The following is a 19,617-nucleotide window of genomic DNA, read 5'->3' on the forward strand; positions in this document are numbered from 1 at the left end:
GCATATTCAATATATGTCCTTAGGCATCTGAAAATACAGTCATGAGAAATAATAGATTGTTTTCTGTGTGTGTTTGAAGGTACATAAATTGTTTTTCCTGATAGAATTCATTCTGTATTTCTAAGATCTACCCACTTTGCTATATATAAAAATGGTTAATTACTTTTAATTGCCTTACTGTATTGCATTGCTTGTCCACACAACACATTCTGATTATCCATTTCTCTAGGGACAGAGAGCAAGGCTTCCTGTAACCTCTCGCTAATATAAATAATGTTCTGATATTATCCTCATAAATAACCCATTAACTACTTGTACATAGTATAAACCCAGATGTGGGAATAACACATATATAGAATATACAGGTAATTAATTTCATTAAAATTAAGAGTTTATTCTCTCACCAATGTACGTGAGGTTTCTCATTTCTTTTTTTTTTTTAAAGATTTTACTTATTTATTTGACAGAGAGAGATCACAAGTAGGCAGAGAGGCAGGCAGAGAGAGAGAGAGAGAGAGAGGGAAGCAGGCTCCCTGCTGAGCAAAGAGCCCGATGCGGGACTCGATCCCAGGACCCTGAGATCATGACCTGAGCCAAAGGCAATGGCTTAACCCATTGAGCCACCCAGGCGCCCAGGTTTCTCATTTCTACTCATTCCACTGAGCACTTGGTATTAGCTTTTTAATTTTTACTAATTCTATGTTAGTTTAATTTGAATTTCTCTGATTTCAAGTGAAGTTAAGCATCTCTTCACATACATATTGGCTATTTAGGATTCCTCTTCCATGAATTGTCTATTTCTTTCCCTTGTCCAATTTTTGTTTCCTTGCAGATTTTAATAGCTCCTAATATATTCTACATGTTAATCATTTTTTAGTTTCACATTTTGAAGACATCTTCTAATTTGCCACCAGTCTTTTAAATCTATCTGTATATCACATATTTTTTATATAGAGGAAATTAATTTGAATATATTTACATCCATTGATCTCCACCACCTACCTTCAATTTTGTATTTTTTTTTTAATTTGACAGCGATCACAAGTAGGCAGAGAGACAGGCAGAGAGAGAGGAGGAAGCAGACTCCCCGCTAAGCAGAGAGCCCGATGTGGGGCTCGATCCCAGGACCCTGGGATCATGAACTGAGCTGAAGGCAGAGGCTTTAACCCATGAGCCACCCAGGCACCCCAATTTTTCACTTTTAAAATCTTGTTTAAACATCCTTTCCCACTTCAAGTTCACAAAGATAGCCTCATATATTTTATTAACTTTATATGTTGCCTTTTATAGTTAGGTTTTTAATCCATTTGTGGTTTATTTTGTATTTGGAGTGATGTAAAAATATACATTTACTTTCCCTATCTACTAAATATCTACCATATACTAAATAATCACTCTTTCACCCTGTGATTTGTGATGCTAATTTCTACTACATTCTACCTGCTCATATATAACATGGGCTTTGTTTATTTTTTTTACTATTGTTGCATCAATTTTTTTATCTGTTCTTTTTATTGCTGTGGTTTTATACAATGTCTTAATATATCCAGTAAGACAAATTCTCTCTCTTTGGTACATTATTCTTCCATGCACATTTTAAAAACTATCTGTCTAGTTCCTCAAAAACAGAAAACTCTGCTGAATTTATAGATTTTATGGAAAATTATATTTTTAGTGTCAATTTTTCCCATCCTTGAACTTGGTACTTTTCTCTTTTTGCCTAGATCTTGTTTTATGACACTTAACACAATCTGAAAAGTTCTTTGCAAAGGTACATTGGGTTATATCCTATGTAATTGGCAGTTCTTGTTGGTATTGTGAGTAAAATCACATTTTCCACTAATTTCTAGGTGGTTACTGCTGACATTGAAGAACGTCTGGACACTTACGTGAAACAAGTGAATATTTATAAAATATAGGATGGAAGAGTCAAGATGGCGGAGGAGTAGCAGGCTGAGATGACATCAGGTAGCAGGAGATCAGCTAGATAGTTTATCAAACCATTCCGAATACCTACAAATCCAACAGGAGATCGAAGAGAAGAGCAGCAATTCTAGAAACAGAAAATCAACCACTTTCTGAAAGTAGGATCTGCAGAGAAGTGAATCCGAAGTGAGGGAAGGTTAGACCTCGGGGGGAGGGACCCGCTTGTGGCAAGGGGCTGACCAACGGAGCACAAAATGAGAACTTTAAAAAAAAATTGTTTTTTATTAACATATAATGTAGTATTAGCCCCAGGGGTACAGGTCTGTGAATCGCCAGGTTTACACACTTCACAGCACTCACCACAGCACATACCTTCTCCAATGTCCATAATCCTACCGCAGTCTCCCTACACCCCTCCCCCCAGCAACCCTCAGTTTGTTTTGTGAGATTAAGAGTCTTTTATGGTTTGTCACCCTCCTGATCCCATCTTGTTTCATTTATTCTTTTCCTACCCTCCAAACCCCCCACGTTGCATCTTCACTTCCTTATATCAGGGAAATCATACGATAGTTGTCTTTCTCCAATTGACTTATTTCACTAAGCATTAATACCCTCTAGTTCCATCCACATCGTTGCAAACAGCAAGATTTCATTTCTTTTGATGGCTGCATAGTATTCCATTTATATGTATATACAAATGGAATAATATATGTTATACATATAATATATATGTTATATATACACCACATATATATAACCACATGTATGTAACATATATATGTTTTATATATACACACACACACACCACATCTTCTTTATCCATTCATCTGTTGATGGAAATCTAGGTTTTTTCCATAGTTTGGCTATTGTGGACATTGCTGCTATAAACATTTGGGTGCACGTGCCCCTTCGGAGCACCATGTTTGTATCTTTAGGGTAAATACCCAGTAGTGCAATTACTGGGTCGTAGGGTAGCTCTATTTTCAACTTTTTGAGGAAGCTCCCTGCTGTTTTCCGGAGTGGCTGCACCAGCTTGCATTCCCACCAACAGTGTAGGAGGGTTCTTCTTTCTCCATATCCTTGCCAACATCTTTCATTTCCCGACTTGTTAATTTTAGCCATTCTGACTGGTGTGAGGTGGTATCTCATTGTGGTTTTGATTTGTATTCTTACCAAACAATCTAGCATTCATTTTCCTTGGTGTTTATCCAAAGGAGTTGAAAACTCATATCTAGGGGCGCCTGGGTGGCTCAATGGGTTAAAGCCTCTGCCTTCGGCTCAGATCATGATCCCAGGGTCCCAGGATCGAGCCCCGCATCGGGCTCTCTGCTCAGCGGGGAGCCTGCTTCCCCCTCTCTCTCTGTCTGCCTCTCTGCCTACTTGAGATCATTCTGTCATGTAAATAAAATCTTAAAAAAAAATTTCCATGGTATCAAAGTAGAATTTAAAGTTAAAAATAATTTGTAAATAGTAATATACCAATAAACTAGAATGATACGAATATATTAACAACAAACAATAAAATCACTCAGTTACTGATCTGGTTCACGGTGAGCAGATGGTGATGGCAACGATTTCTAATCACAGTTTTGCTTAGGGTTGGTCCCTGTGAAATCAGTTCCCACCACCTGGAAAACTATACCTTGGGGAACTTCTTTCAAATTTCCCAGTCACCTTCATCAAAAGAATGTTAAACAGACAACACCGCTACACCACTGAGTCACCCTTAATGGAAAACTTAAGCAGGTCAGAAAGCTAGTCAGATGTGATATATCAACTGGAGTTAATAGGAGACTTGAAATCCAGGTCATATGTCCAACATGGGAAGAATTAGGTAGAAGTACTTTCATCTATGTCAGTAATGCTACCCGTGTACACAGTCTTTCTAATGATATTCTTCAGCAGCTCCAAGGATTCATTATTCCCTAGGATGTTCAGGGGAAAACTCCTTATGCCCCATATTGGTAGCATCTTTCCTTATTCCTCTTGATAACATTCTTTCAATTTTGTTACACCTTGGCTCAAGTGCATGTAGCTTCCTTGAAGTTTACAGCACTGATAGGGAAAAATTATGAAATGCTGCATAGTGAGCTTGTTGTTAGTGAGGCTGATCCTTGATCATACGGAAAACTGGAACTGGCTAGGTAACAACTGAATGGCCAGATTAGTCAGTTATGAGATGGGAGAAGATGCTAGCTTCCTTTTTAGCAGTTTCAGCTTTGACAGTCATGGATATACCTTATCTGACAATTATTCTGTTTAAATTCCTGCCCAGTGCCAATTTGTCATCAGTTAATCTCCTATTCATAACACTGTCTGTTTATCAGGCAGTCCCATAGTTTTACTGATATGTTCAACAGACCTTAAGGCACTTTTCCCCACGTAAACCATTTTTTCCCAGAGTTTGAGGGCCTTATATAAAAGGACTGAGATGCTACTAGGAGCTCTGAAGAGGGCTTTTCTGACACAGCTCAACCTTAATACTGAGGTTTCTAGAAAGCCTTGACAACAGATACAGTGACAGGGTGTAGGTTCTGGATGCTCAGTAAAGGTACAGAGCAATGCTACAGATAGAAAGTGCTATCCCTTGGGGATACAGAGCTTACCCATGTATCTGAGAAAAAAAAAATCTCTTTCAGGAAATACATTTCAGAAATTAATCCAGTCTGAAAATTCCTGCTTTATAAGCTGTGAAATTAACCACTAATTGGATGAAACCACTAACTGAAATTATTGTAGTATTTTGAATCCTTTCTGACACACTTTGAGTTTTGCAATTGCCATATTCTTCCTTTTCTACTTCCCATAAGATAATGCAAATTATCTTCTGCTGATCTGAAAGTTACATGTTATTTTTGTTTTTTTATCTCTTCCTAAAACCCATATGGTTAGACTCAATTTTCTCCATTAATTAATTAAGCTTATCGATAAATATGTCTTGTCCTAAACAAGATAAGGGCCTTAATTAGAATCTGCCTATTTCTTTCTGTTCTGCCTCAGTCCTTCACCTGGCCATGTTGGTGTCATGTGGCATTTTTCTTCAAAACTGATACAAATATATTTTTTATTTTTCTTTCCTGTTCTTTTCCTTGAGTCAATGCTTAATTAATTGCTCACCTTTTAAAAAAATATTTTGATGTTTTTTCTAGGGTTTCTCTCTTGGTTGAATACTTCTCTCAGGAATACTTTCATAAAAGGTTTTAGAGTGATGAACTTTTTATATCCTATTATTGTCAAGTTCTCACATGTAAATGTACTTTATTTAGATGTAAAAATCTAGGTTACCGGTTATTTTGCTAAAATCTTTTGAAATTAGTACTCCTTGCATCAAGGTCTACTACTCTTTCCTGTAGCTGTTTCCTTCAGCTTTAATTATCTGGCCAAAAAGATGGGTGAAGGCAATGGAGGGGAAGAATGAATGCTCAGAGCATGGCCATCTTGCCTGCATTTGTTGTTCTATGCTACCATGTCATTACCCTGACTGGCACTGAGCTGATGCCATTGTTTTTCTGTGCTGCAGAGGCAATGGGATGGGAAATGATGGGCCAGAACAACGTGGGAGAGAGAAGAGGGAAACTCTTGCTCCAACCAAACCTAAATTCCTGATGCTTAGTGCTCTTCATCTGTAGGCTGTCATTACCTGCCTTCCTTACCTCATTCCCTTTCATTTCTTCCTTTCACTCCCTTCTCCCTTCTCCTAGACATACACATAGCTTTTGTATGTCAAAATAGGTATATACAGACTTAGAATAAAACTTCCGTAAATATTCTCAGATGTTTCTGAGACACTGAGAGGTATTTAAATCCTTGGAACATAGATCCAATTTATTTGCTCATGATTGAGAGGCAATAATTGGATAAGAAAATGAAGGAAAGCAGGTATAGGGATATCTGAAGCTGAGGAAGAATAAAATCAAGAGAGAGAGCAAGGCAGACCAAAAATCTGAGTAGGAAGTTTCCCAGAATGAGGTCCAAAGCATGTAGCTGTTGTGCATTCACCACTTACCTTTATTATGAAAGCAGGTGGACTTGCTGGGTCTATTTCCATGAAGAACTGTAAAGTTAATTGGAAGGTCTAGCTACTTTTGATAGCTGTTCCCAGTTCAAGTGTAAGGTCCCTAAATCATCAGAGTACAAGATCCAATCTTTAACCTTTAAAGTAGAGTGTCAGATTGAAAAGAAAATCTCAAAATAAAATGGAGAATGGAACAGAGGCCATTTTGAAGAGTATGTCTGCCCTAATGGCATAGAAAGATGAGGAGCAAGGTGTGTCTTTAATTCTGGAAAGAAAAGACAATGTGAGGTCTGGTGATACAAGATCCAGGAGGTCATTATTTTCAGCAGAGGAGGGTGACTACTAAAAAGGAAGCTAAGAAGACTTAGATGGTTAACAGATCTACAAGGCATCTTGGGTATTTCTTGATCTTGAAAGAAAGATATGGAAGCTGTCCCATAACTATGCTCATAGAATTGAATCAGAACATTATTCTATTATTACTATTACTGTGGCTGCATCTAACCACTGTCATTGCTCTACCCTCTCCCCTCCTCCACCAATCTACTTATGTATTTCAGTTTGGAGATACTTACAGAATTTCAGACTAAACTAATTATATTAGGTATTCATCAATTTACTGTGATATCTATCTATCCAACTATCTACATAGAAATCATATTATTTTTCTAGTCTTGTGAAAACTCACCAAAAATAAATATTTTTAAAGATTTATTTATTTGAGAGAAAGTGAGAGGGAAAGAGACACCGAGTATGTGTGTATGCACATTGGGGAGGGACAGAGGGAAAGGGAGAGAGAGAATCTCAAGCAAACTTCCTTCTGAGTACGGAGCTTGACTTGGGGCTTAATGTCATGACCTTGAGATCATGACCTGAGCCAAAACCAAGAGTTGGACACTTAACCAAACTGAGCCACCCAACTGTCCCAAATATAATTTTTTTTAATAAAAGAATATTCATTGATAAAAAATAGCTAAATAAAGATAAAGGAAAAAAATCTTATCGCAAAACACTGCAGTTGAATATTGAAGGTGGCACAATCTAAGTTGTTTTAAGCCACTCCCCATTTTCTTTAATGTGAAAAATTCATTACTATGGTTTTGGATTTCGCATAGAAGCTAAGCTTTAAGAAATTACAACATGTCAAGTTTCCATGTAATATAAAGAAGAACATCTATAATTATCTCAAAAGAACATTAAGGTTTCAAAGACTTAAATCCCTTTCTAAATATCTGCATGAGGCCAGATTTTCTTCATTTAATTCAACCAAAACAAACATTATTACAGCAAAATGAATACAGAAAAAATATATGAGAATCCAGCCAACCTTTATGCCAGACATAAAGCAGATTTTAAATGTAAACAATGTCACTCTATCCAAAATTTTTTTTTGTTGTTGTGGAAAATATAGCTATTTTTAGTAAAATACATTATTTATGCTAACAATAAAATGGGATATAGCTATTTTGGATGAATAGATAACTTAAATTTTTCTAATCTTCTTAATAATGATTGACATAATCCTCACAAACACAAATTGAGCACTTTGAGGTCCCCAGTTTTAAGAATGTAAAGGGGTCCTTGACCAAAAGGTTGAGAAAAACTTAATTATTTCATTGCTTTTGAATTGCAATTCAGGAACCTGTGATACAAAATAGGTAGATGACTTGATCCAAGTCACAGAGCTAGTCATTTTAAATATTTTGGGAATTTTAAATATTTTTTATTTTATATTTTTATTTTGATATTTTTATAACTATTTCATAAAATAAATTACATTTATTTAAGTATAAGGATTTTTTGGTATTTTAAAATCCTTTCAAAAGACCCATATGCTTCACCTTATGAAACTATATATTTCAAGTTCTAATTTCTTTGAGAAAGATTAATAGTATCATCCTTTCAGAATCAGAGTTACACCTTACATAAGTTGGCAATTCTTTTCCCAGTTCTATTATTCTGTTGAGTTCCACAGGATCTCAAGCAAATGAGTACTAATAATATCACAAAGTTTTTTTCATTTCAAAGGAATGTGTCTGCAAAGTTCTATTTATAGATTACTATACACACATAAACTTTATAAGTTTATAAGGTATAGTTCATTGATTTTCTACTAAAGTTTTGAGGCTATCCTGAGATATTTAAGAGTCTTATTCTAGAAACACAATTATAAATTATCTGAGACAATTTTTCAGTCTAGCTAAATTCCAAATTTATCTTTATTTTAACTCTGACACAATCCCCCAAATTAATTTGTCACAAGCAGTATAATCCCTCCAGTATCTCCAAGAATGTGGCATCCTTCATGGCATGAAGTCTTTTGAAACCACAATATAATAAATGTGTGCTCCACACTAATATAGACACAAAAATCACACAGTACTTATAATAAATAGAAACTGTTTAACATAGCATCTTGATGAGGTAAGCTTGTGTTATATTATTTTAATAGAACAAGAAACTAAGCTGTAAGGGCCTGTTCAGACTTGCCTAGGGTTAATCATGAATTACTGGTAAAGCCCAAGGATAGGAATTTCTAGTTTTTGAAGCTTATAACAACACAATACCAGGTATTCTCTCTTAAGCTTAGGATCAAGATATATTTGAGATTTGTTTTGTTCTACGTTATGTCTGAGCATTTTATGCAACTTGAATAAAGGACATACTATGAGGTGGATTGATCAGAAATCATAACTCACTCTTCTTTGTTCTCCTAAATAATTAGCAATAGTATATACAGTCCCTTTTGAGGACATTTTGAATTTACCAGCAGTTGAAAACTCAAAAAGAAATGTACTTTTTGAAAAAGAAATGGAAGCATTCAATAGTTACTAAATATTAACTGAGTGACCCCATGTCCTAGGTATTTGAGATGTGATGGATAGGCAAGGACACTGCTCTGGTAGATTACCTTTGTGTGGGGGCAAATTAAACATGTAACTCCAGCCTGTTGTTACACAGCCTGTAACAAACAGATAATACAACAGAGTGATGACATAAAATGACACGGGAAAAGCAAGCTTCCTTAAATAGGGCCATCAGTGAAGGCATCTTGTAGCAGTTAACCTCTGAACCGCGGAGTGACCTGAATGAGGAGAAGTTAGGCCTACAAACAGTGGGGGGCAAACACAAGGGCCAAAAGTGTGAAGAAGCTTGCTGTGTTTGAGGGACAAACAGCAGGGGGCATGGCTATAGTTTAGTGCAGCAACATGAGATGAAGAGAGGTCAGGGGTTAGTGCATCTGGGTGAGGTCAGAGAAGCTAGGTAAGTCAGATGTGGCAGGTTCTCACAGGTTGCTGTAGAGTTTAGATTTTGTTCTAAGCCTAATGGAAAACTGCAGGATCTTAAGTTAGAGACAGGTAATATACCTTACAGTTTTAAATTAAGGGGAGGAAGGAGGAGGGAAACCAGTTAAGTGAATGATGATGGTAATTTGAACCGGGGAGATAGCTGTAAAAATGGAGAAAAGTAAACATTTAAAAAATCTGTTTTGAAAGTTTTTTTTTTTTAAGGTTTTTTTTATTTATTTACTTGAGAGAGAGAGAGTGAGAGAGAGCATGAACGAGGAGAAGGTCAGAGAGAGAAGCAGACTCCCCGTGGAGCTGGGAGCCCGATGCGGAACTCGATCCCGGGACTCCAGGATCATGACCTGAGCCGAAGGCAGTCGTCCAACCAACTGAGCCACCCAGGTGTCCCTGAAAGTTTTTCTCATAGGAACTACTGATGGTTTGGATGTGGGAGGTAAAGGAAAGAGAGGATGCATTTATTTCTACACAGAAAATGTTAGCTACTACTTATATCAAAAGCATAATCCATAAAAATAAAACTTCATCAAAATTAAAACCTTCATTCTGTAAAAGATTCTGGTAAGAGGGGAAAAAAAGGCAAGTATAGATTGGAAAAAAGTATTTGAAAATCACATATCTAACAAAAGACTAATGCCTAGAATATATAAAGAATTCTCAAAACCCAATAATATAAAACAAACAATCCAGTTAATACATGAGTAAGAGACATGAAGAAACATTTCACCAAAAAAGATACAGAGATGGCAAATAAACTCATGAAATGATGTTCAACATCATTATAAGGAAATACAAATAAAAACTACAATGAGATGGTTTTAGTAATTTAGAAAGCTTCTTCATTTCAAAATAAAGAATGTGTCTGTAGTGTTCTATACCTCATCAGGATGCTATATAAGCTGCACACACAATATGTATCAGAATGGGTAAAATAATAAATAGTGACACTGTCAAATGCCAGCAAGTATGTGTGAGAAAGTGAATTACTCATACACTTCTGGTGGGAATATAAAATGATATAGATGCTCTGGCAAACATTTTGGCAGTTTCTGTAAAAACTAAATACGCAACACAGTAATTGTACTCTAGGCATTTATCCCAAAGGAATGAGACTTACATTCACACAAAAACCTCATATGAATGTTTGCAGCAGCTTTAATGCATAGCAACAAAAATGGGAAACAAACTACATGTCCTTCAGCAATCATATTGTCAGACATGTTACTGCACAGGAATGACTATATAAATTATGGTACATCCACATCGTGGAATACTGCTCAGCAATAAAAATGGAATAAACTACTGATAAACAATCTGGATGAATCTCCAGAGAATTAGGCTGAATATAAAAAGATAATCTCAAAAGGTCACATACTGTATTATTCCATTTAAATATTCTTGACATGACAAAATTATAGAAATGGAGAACAGATTAGTGGTTTCCAGGGGTTGAGGAGGAGGTGGGAATGGGAGAGAAGTGGGTATTGCTATAAATATAATTTATTAATCCAATATAATTTAATAATCATAATAATTAATAAATTAATATAAATATATAAAAATACAAAGAGGGACCTCATGGAGATGGAAATGCTCTATCAATGTCAACACCCTGGTTGTGATGTTGTATTGTAGTTTTGCAAAATGTTACCACTGGGGGAAATCATTAAAGGATCACTGGATCTCTTTGTATTATTTCCTCCAACTGCACGAGAATCTATAATTATCTCAAAATAAAATGTTTACTATATATAGAAATTTTAATTTACATACATAAAATGACATTGAAATGTCATGTTAATGTAAAACAGGACTTGTGAAGTTTTGGCTAGGACCCCAAAAGAGTAAATTCAACATTCCAAAGTGAAGATCATAACCATCCTGTAAGGACTTATATGAAAAAGTTGAGGGTAATTGGCTGTCATGCTCTGAACAACTTTAATAACTTTAATAGACTCAAATCATTGAGAATTAGAGATTGGAGGAGAAAGTTTATGGGCATCGTTGTTATGTTGTAATAGCACCCTTCCCCTTGAGGAACAGAAGTAGAGAGTAGGCCCTCTTCACCCTAAGTCACAAGAGGAGACTTTAGGAAGACCATTGGGAGAACTTAAGGTCTAGGGAACATGGGAGTCTTTACTTTCCTTTTGGAAAATCCAAAAAGCTCAGAGGGCAGAAGTAAGAAGGGGTAACGTGGCTGTGTAGAGTGGTCACTATGTAACAGGATTTCTGCTTTTCAGAATTCTGGCAGTAAAACACTGCTCCCCAAGTCTCTTGGGGGCAAACAAAATGGTTTTCCCATGAACCAAATGTGAACCACTCACTTAAGAAAGCCAGCATAGGGTATTTTTTTAGGTTATGCCCAAAAGCATGACCAAGACTGGTGAACAGTCCTCTGCAGAAAGAAGCTAACTAACTAAATAAAGCCAAGGACCAGCAGGATGAGATGCATTAGCTCTTATAATGGAACCCATATGGAGAGTGGAGTGGTCTTAGAAAAACCCATGAAAATGCTTACGAGAAAGAGTCCATTTTAAACATCTACCAAGTCCAGAAAGTGCCAATGCTAGATCATGAAGATAGTACTAGTTTAGCCATAAATTTTCTTGTAAGCCACTTCCATTAAACCCCTCTGTCCCCGCATTCTAACCTTGGGAGGGACCACAGGCCTAACCAAGACAGAGTTGGGAGTATCCTTGTGGAGAAAGAGAGAAGCAGCAGACTGCAGTTTCCTTTCTCTACCTCTTCTCCTGGACTCGTAGCTTTGTCTGCTATGGTCAAGGAGACAAGCCTTTAAACTTGAAAGCCAGATTTAAACTTTGACCTCATATTGTGATGGTTAAACTGAGACTGAAGTTTAAACACATAACTCTTTCTGATATCTATGAATGACCAGAAAAAACATGAAGACTGCTTGAATTTTCACCCAGAAATCAGGGAAGAAGCAGCCTCACAGAAAGGGTAATGGAAAAAAATACTTTGGTGAATTTTACACTACAAATCCTATTTATTCAGTATGCTAAATATAAGGTAATCTTCCTGTATATTTTAAGCAAACTTCTCCAAACTATACTATTGCATATATACATATATACATATATGTATATACACATGTATACAGAACTATGTACTTTTCCCTCCTACTATGAATATCTGCTTTCAGCAAAAACCAATCTAGTCTTAGCTATAGATGTGCGACAGTTGCTTCTTCATAATATGATTTCCAGTTTTTCTGAATTATTTTACTTACTGAGCACGAATATAGTACTACAAATGTGAAATTACAGTTTGGCTTGAGAGAAATGTTTTGCCATATGCAACATTGAGCCTTTAGTAGAATAGCAAAACCATTACAGTTGGAAATTTCAGTTAGAATCTAGCTCCTATCCAGGATGAGAAAGTATCCAGTTTTTTCCCCTGAGTAAAGATTTTCAAATTTGTGTGGCCAATGGCCACAGCTGTTTTCTCTGCTAAATTTCACTGGTATCAACGTGATTTGATTTATTGTATAGAAGACCCATAAGTGAATGGAAGAAAAAAAAGCAATAGAGCTAATTCAAATCAGAAAGAATTCTGAATAACCAATGACTGGTGAGGAACTACTAATTCTGCACATTCCTAAGTCATCTGACATAAATGCCCAGAGGAGAATGCTGGGAATGGAGAATAAAGGGCAACTCCAGTGATTTCTTTTGGATGCACCCAATTATAGTATGAAGCAGATTTAGCATGTTAGCCATAATTTGATTTTAGTATCTTTATTAGGATTGCCTTTTCATATTCACTTGAAATTAATTTTTCGGAATTCAGAAATTTAGGGGCATCTGGGTAGCTCAGTCAGTTAAGTGTCTGCCTTCAGCTCAGGTCCTGATCTCAGGGTCTTGGGGTGGAGCCCTTCATTGGGCTCCATGCTTGGTGGGGGAGCCTCTCTCTCGGCTCCTTCCCCCTGCTGTATGCTCTCTCTCTCTCTTACTAAAAAGAAAAAAAAAATGGAATTCAGAGATTTAATTCCAAATATTGTAAAAATTACAATACTTGCATTGGTAGCAAAAATGTCACACGCTTTAAAGAATGTATGCAGCTAAATCAATCTTCATGGTAGTTTGGTATAAAGTTAGAAAAATAATTTTTAGTGTTTTTCTTTTTTTTTTAAGATTTTATTTATTTATTTGACAGATAGAGATCACAAGTAGGCAGAGAGTCAGGCAGAGAGAGAGGAGGAAGCAGGCTCCCTGCCGAGCAGAGAGCGCAATGCCAGGCTTGATCCCAGGACCCCGGGATCATGACCTGAGCCGAAGGCAGAGGCTTTAACCCACTGAGCCACCCAGGTGCCCCTTTAGTGTTTTTCTTATCCAAATTCTACAATAGTGCCTTTCTTTATGATAATAATTTTTTTAAATAGTATAAAGTTCAGAGGTACTTTGTAAATTCTGAGAACAGATCTTCTACCTTTTATTTTTTTGGTTATAAAATGATATATTTAAAATCCCAAATTTTAAAAAATCATGACTTAATGATGATATTATACCATTAGTCTCTCTTTAAATGTAGGTTTTATTTTATATTCATCACAGAATGCACTTTCTTTCCCTAATTATTTTGACCATTTCAAATTCTGGAGAGAGAGAATATCCAATTACAAAGTAAGAATTAAGTTTTAAAAACAAACACATAAAAAAAACAGCATAAAGCATTGAGGCTATTAGTTTGAATAAGCTACATCCCAAAATTTCATATTCTTTTAAAAACCACAGAATACGCTCCATGAAATGTTTGCTTCAGAAACAATTTCATCTATGTAAGTAATTTTATGGTAATCTTCTTAGAGAGAATCCTACATACTCTTATATATATTTCACTTAGGTAAGTTTTTAACTCAACATTTTCTGTAATACATATAGACACAGTGACTTGCTAAAGAAAATAAATTATAAAAGAGATAAATTAGGGATAAATTACTTTCCTTTCAAAGGTATATTTTACTTAGTAAGTCTTTTATCTCAAAGGTCTTTAAAATAGTTGTAATTTTAGTGTTTTTAAATGGGAGTTGATTTACTGGAAATATGTGAGAAATTGTACAGAAATTATAAAACCTTTTCTAGAGAGTAGTATAATATATGCATTTCCTCCTAATTGTATTTATAAAGCCTCTTTAATGCTTTAAAATGTTTAAAATTTAAGTGCTTTAAAATGTGACAAGCATTTAGAAGAAAAAAAACAAACTACTGCAATACCATGTAGAGTAAATTAAAAAGAATTTCTGGGGTACCTAAGTGGCTCAGTCAGTTAAGCATCAGACTCTTGATCTCAGCCCAGGTCTTGATCTCAAGGTCATGAGTTCAAGTCCCACACTGGGTTTGGAGCCTACTTAAAAAACAAACAGAATTTCCGGGTAGTCCACTTGTTGAAAGTTCATTTCCTGGGGCATCCAGGTGGCTCAGTCATTTAAACGTCTGCCTTCAGCTCAGGTCATGATCCCAGGGACCTGGGATTGAGTCCCACATTGGGCTCTCAGCTCAGTGAGGAGCCTGCTTCTCCCTCTACCTCTGCCTGCTGCTCTACCTGCTTGTGCTCTCTCTCTCTGGCAAATAAATAAATAAAATCAAAAAGAAAGTTCATTTCCCTCCATTTGACCTTTACTTCGGCAGTTATTTTGGTCGCAGTGATAAAGTATAATTGGTTATCAATGGTCTATATACTATGCTGTCAAAACCTTAAATTTTTCCTTTTCTTGTCATCTCTTTTCCATTAATCAATTAAGAAAAAAAGAAATAATTCCCACATTTTATCTTTTGATTTGCCTTTTACTTGCCTATTTTTGTCTTTTCATATATAATGGATACAATTTGTGACTGCCTTCCTTCCCCCTTATTATACTACTTTAGCTTATGCTCTGTAACTCCACGTTGTTATTTTTCGGTTTCCTCTAGATGTCATGGGAAATTACCTTGATGTAATTGTAGCCTCCAAGTACACTACAAGCCAAGCTACCCCAGGGGTCATGGAATAGAAGGTTCATAGATCAGAGATTCTCAAATCACATATCCCTTAAAATCAAGAAGTAAGAGGTAGGGTAAGTTACCACACTTAGGATAGGGTAGAAATGGGAAGGACCACACTCCATGAATCCCAAGTTATGCAATGTTCATATGTGTGCACTCTCTTTCTCACTCTGTGTGTGTCTGCTGCATTAGTCTTCCTCACTGATGACCTTGGGACAGACTGACATTCAGGCAGGGAGGTCAACAGAGAGAAGGTACCTGGGGCCAATGATAGACACACAATTAAAAAGAGAAGCAGTGTCAAATATTCTTTTTTTTTTTTAATTTTATTTATTTATTTGAGAGAGAGAGAGAGAGAGATTACAAGTAGGCAGAGAGGCAGGCAGAGAGTGAGGGGAAAGCAGGCTCCCCACTGAGCAGAAAGCCCAATGTGGGGCTTGATCCCAGGACCCTGAGATCATGACCTGGGCTGAAGGCAGAGTCTTAACCCACTGAGCCACACAGGCGCCCCCAGTGTCAAATATTCTTGGCCATAGCTTTAGTTTGCCAAATAGACAATAGGCAATACCTGTAGTTATTATTAGCAATTCTTAGAGTACATTTGGGTCCAGAATATGACCATGGTGGCCCATGTAAGGGTGACATTGATGAGAGACAGAAGTAGAAAAATCTTCACCTTTGGCCCAGGAGGCTGACCTACAGCCTGCAGTTTCAGTAAGGATCAAATACATGCTATATTATTTAAGGGTCTCATGACTGTCTGTAAATCTTGCCAATAGTTAACACTGAACTGAATTATAAGTACTAGGAAAATCTTGAGGTGTAATTTTACGAGTAGAAATTCGAAGAAGACATTTATGATCTAATATGCCCTGCACATCCCCTCCCTGTTGAACACTAAGTATATAACCACTAGCTTTATACAGCAGAAGCACAGCTCCTTCTGCCCACAGTTCCTGTCCCAGTGCTACTTAAATAAGAGACCGAAGATGTCTCAAGACTTCTTTCTGGATTGTTGTGTTCAACAATTCCACAACAACATGGTTGTCAGACTAGATGTGGTATGATCATGATTTGGTGTTCCCATCACTTTCTATCTATAAACAACATTCTTTCTTGCTCCATCATAAATTTCACTTAGCCTATCTTGCTTTACATCTTTCAGGTTACTTAGTATCTATTTTTAGCACATCTTATAAGCTCTGCCTACTTCTCACAATCTACTTGCTTTCTCATTATTTGTACTTTACCATATCCTATAGGATTCATCCGTCCCATTCTCTTCTCTCTAGCAGAACTGATTTTCTGTAAGAACACAGCAAATTAGTCATTACTTTAACAAACATTTAAATAGCTTTCTTCGGGTCACCTGGGTGGCTCAGTGGGTTAAAGCCTCTGCTTAGGTCATGATCCCAGAGTCTTGGGATTGGGCCACATCCTGCTCTCTGCTCTGCGGGGAGCCTGCTGCCTCCTCTCTCTCTCTCTGCCTGCCTCTCTGCCTACTTGTGATCTCTGTCTATCAAATAAATAAAATCTTAAAAAAAATAAATAGTTTTCTTCATCTATTCAGTGAAATGTATTGATATTAGGAAATCTGTATTATTTTACTCTTTTCACCTTGCCTTTTCTTACTTTCCTCTCAGTTTTGATCATTTTGAAAAGACAAAAGGGATGTTTAAGCAAATTCCCCAAATAAATCACACTTATTCAATTTTCTATGCATTTCCATTTGATAATGACATATAGGCTATGAAATATATCTCTTCTTATTTTATATTCTAGGAAACCAATGCTTTAAGATATTTTAATGTAATCACAATACCCTTCAAAAAATCTATTGAAAAGTGATAAGAAAAACAATCTTCATCTCTGTTTCTTATGTAGTCCATGTATTTGACACACAGGCTTATTAAATATTCTCTTGTGCCATAGCTATACCACATCTTAGTAACTGAGCGCGCACACACAAAAAATACAGACTGGGAAACTTTCTGCACCTAATAACCATAAATGAATTTCTAACAACAATGTAGATTCAGAATTCTAACTGGCACTCTACTTCTCCCCAACACAGCTACCTACAACCAATCTTTCCAAGAAAGCTCAGATAAATTAGAGAGAGTTAGCCCTAATCAGTAGGTTCACCAATAAACATCTACTGAGTGTGTTCTTTACAAGGCACTGGCAGACAGCAGAAGTTATCAGCAGATTCTGACATTCATTTTACCTTTAGAGCTTTTCTAAAAAGTTCTACTAACCAAATGTATTTTTTAAAAAGTCATTTGGAGCCTTTTCATCTTAGGAGAATTTTTCTCTTACTTAATTATAAATTCATAAATTCATGTACAAGAAAGGAGGCATGTTTGGAGAAAAGAGACAAAAACATCAATATGGGGGTGCCTGGGTGGCTCAGTGGGTTAAAGCCTCTGCCTTCGGCTCAGGTCATGATCCCGGTGTCCTGGGATCGAGCCCCACATTGGGCTCTCTGCTCAGCAGGGAGCCTGCTTCCTCCTCCCTGCCTACTTGTAATCTCCGTCTGTCAAATGAATAAATAAAATCTTTAAAAAACCAACCAAACAGAAAAAAAACAACACATCAATATGCCTGGACATATTTATATGTTTATAAAGGAGAGCAGAATGAAGCTGAGCAGGGTGGCAGAGTATTGCTCAGCATATAATGCTAAGTGGTGTAGATTTTTATCCTCTTGAACCTAGTGCTATCCGGTATGGTAGACACTAGCCAAATATGATTAATTAAATTCAATTAACTAAATCAAATAAAAATTCAGTTTCTTGGGCATATCAGCCAGGTTTCAAATCCTCAGTGGATACATAATGGCCAGTGGCAACTATATTGGTTAGTGGAGGAGCACATTTCCATTATTCTAGAAAGTTCTGTTGGATGGTGCTGCCCTATAGACATTGAGGAAATGTAAAAATTTTGAAAAGAGTTGGAAATGATAAAATTATAATTTTCCAAGGATCTCTAAGAAGAAATGAATAAACTGGAAAATGGTAGCGCAATTAGGATATGAACCAGAATGCACATCATACTCAGACTGGGGTTGCAGAAATGAAGACTAGTATGTGTGTTTGTGTTACGGTTGGGGTCAGGGAAAGAACTATAGTAACGAAGTAGATATGGAGGGTGAGGGAAAGATAGAGTGCTTCTTATTTAGGAAAATGGGTGGGTATTAATCCTATTCTCTGAAATAGGAAAACTGTAAAGGAGTGGAATACATATTTTTGAGAGGACAGGGGTGGATGATAAATCTAGATTATATCCCTGTTAAGTGTGAGATTGTAAAGGGGCATTTTTGTAAGATATACAATAGGCAGTTAGATATATAAATTTTGGTCATTCTCAAGGAGCTTAGGAGGAGAAACATAAAACGTTACATGGATTTCTCATTACTTCCTTAAAATCAGTATCTAGAAGTGAAAAATTTTTTCAAACAGTATGAATTATATGTGGAGGCTTTCCAGATTTCTTCTTACTCCTTTCCCCACAACACACACTCCCTGGTGACTCTTACATTGCCATGATGAACAGATGTTATGCACAGGCATGTACATACTCTACTGATGAACTGATGGGGTCTGGTGTTTTATAATGCATTGGTTGGGAGACAGATTTCAGAGTTATAACACTTTCTTTGTAAAAACAACATCCTTCCTCCAGATTCCAATGATTTTGTAAATACTATAAAGTAGAACACATTTGCATCTTTATTAGTTTGGTTGCCAGGCAAGAAAACAGAAATCACTAAAAAAGTTCTAAACAGCATTTGCTATGGGGAAATGTTGACATAGGCGTCGAAGGCTAGAAGAACAAAACAGGAAGGTGAGATTAAATTAGAAATTCCTAATGCTGGAAGTGGCTACCAGTTCCTAGAGCTGGTAGAACAGAGGGTGCGGACGGTATTATCAAAATCTGAGAGCAAACTCACAACTGGGGATGCTACATAAGGATAGGAAAAGGGAAGGCAGGACCACTGGAGGGGCCGCTGCAATTGGCTCTGAGACTTTTAAAGGGCACAGATGTCTCCCTGGATACCAGATGCAGAGAGAGAGAAAAGAACAACAGCTTTCCCGTGTTCCACCTTACGATTTTCTGCTTGTGTTTCTTCCTAGGAGAATCATACAGAAAGCCATTTGAGGGGCGCCTGGGTGGCTCAGTGGGTTAAAGCCTCTGCCTTCGGCTCTGGTCATGATCCCAGGGTCCTGGGATAGAGCCCCACATTGGGCTCTCTGCTCAGCGGGGAGCCTACTTCCCCCTCTCTCTTTGCTTGCCTCTCTGCCTATTGGTGACTTCTGTCTGTCAAATAAATAAATAAAATCTTAAAAAAAAAAAAAAGAAAAGAAAG

Source organism: Mustela nigripes, chromosome 1, assembly GCF_022355385.1.
Source record: "Mustela nigripes isolate SB6536 chromosome 1, MUSNIG.SB6536, whole genome shotgun sequence".
Taxonomy (NCBI): domain Eukaryota; kingdom Metazoa; phylum Chordata; class Mammalia; order Carnivora; family Mustelidae; genus Mustela; species Mustela nigripes.